This window comes from Puccinia triticina, chromosome 2A, assembly GCF_026914185.1.
Source record: "Puccinia triticina chromosome 2A, complete sequence".
NCBI lineage: Eukaryota > Fungi > Basidiomycota > Pucciniomycetes > Pucciniales > Pucciniaceae > Puccinia > Puccinia triticina.
The window spans coordinates 6000497-6002287 of NC_070559.1; positions in this window are offsets into that span (position 1 = coordinate 6000497).

Here is a 1791-nt window from a genome sequence, read left to right on the forward strand (position 1 = left end):
CCTTTGGCATTCTTCTTGCTAGGCATTGGTTGATGAATGTCATCTTCCTCGGATTCTGGTTGACTATCCAAATTGGACTCGGAGACATCGTCTGGATCTACTTCTTCCTCATCTTCCCCATCCTCGGAGTGCGCATCATCAATAATCTCACCTTCCTCAGTGATCGTTTCAAGGGTCGGAAACGACTCGGGTTTTTTTGTGGCTGGTCCCTTGGCTGTTGATAGATTGATTGCAGCTAGCCCAGCCCCCAGTATAAGTGATAGGACATGGCAGAAACAACGCTGATGGTTAGCGGCTTGATCCCAGAACGTCCCATCATGATCACCAATTATTTGAGCGATCTCCTTAGTCATGGTGAAGTTATTTGATCCTGAGTCAGTCGTTTTGGCTAGGATGTAGCAAAAGATGAACAAGAAAAAAGTAAGATCTTTGATGATTGATTGGAGACGACTTTGACTTTCAAAAATCATGACACTTATCTTATCATGAAGTCCATTCTTGATCAGAATTTGGGCAAAAGGGATAGCGAGATACTTTCCCTTGTGATGCCAAGATATGTATTTCATTGCTAAGTGCTGGCATCGATATTCCCATTGCTTTGTGATGTAGCACACCGAGATTCCGAGGAAGGCTTTGTGCCCACCTTTGGTTGTCCAAATATCGGAAACTAAACTGATTTTTGAGTTGGAATTCTAATCAAACAGGATGGAGACGTCAGATTACTGAAGTATCATATTCAAAAGTTGAAGAAATTTGCACCTTGATGTCATCAAATACACCGGAAAGAAGAGCGAGATAGAGATTTTGTGCGGTTGTTGCTGCCCAAGTGCGTGAATATATCTTGGTGCACATATCAACATAATCAAACGTGATACGGAGGATAGCATCTTCAAAGCAAGCCCAAGGTAACGAGTGTCGTATAAGCCAGAATACTAGGAGCTTGTTGAAAGTGTTGTTGTCGAATCGTCCTTTGGTCACATAGGCGGCAACAGTGCTTCCGGGTTTCTTACTGGTCTCGGAGGTCGCTTGAGCCTCTTCAGCTTGCTCAGCGGCGGTGAGTGGCAATTTCGCACCAGCAGCAATAGCTTTTGATCTACCCGGACACGCTCCTCGGATTGTACCTTTGATGTTAGATCCATCCTGGTGTATCTTAAGGTTGTAGTACGAAGAGGTCGACGCTTTGACAAGTTTCGGGCACCAGATACAGCTGTAAGATAGAGATGTTTCGATCTGGTCAAAGAAAACTAGGACACTATTGGTTCCGTCCTTGCGGGACGCTAATTTCCTATCGGCCTTGGATTTCAACGAGCGGGATTTGGCCTTTTTGTTTTCCTCATCAGAGTTTTGCGTCATATCGTAGATTTCCTGAGGCAAAGATTCAGTTTCTTGAGACGAACTGGGAATCACACTCTGCAAAGAATATAAATGCAAACCAACAAAAGCCAACTTAGTATAAAATCATTCAAACACATACGGGGGAGCTAAATGATGGGAACTCGACTCACCTTGGTGGTACTAGTGTGGCCAGAGCGTGGAATGTTATTATTTTCTCCACGGGCAGTGCGAGTGGAATTATCGGCTGTGCGTGAGTTGGATGACTGCTGGCAAAGGGCCCTTCGGGAGTCTGACTGTGTCGGCACAAAGCCGGGGGTTGAAATTGTTTTTTTTTTTGCGTGCAGATTGTCTTATTGGGAGTTGGGAAGAGGGTGGAGCATTAGTCGGGGTAGCATCACTGATCACCGGAGCTACTGGTAGATTTTCTGGAGTTACTTGTCGAGACATATCAGCAGC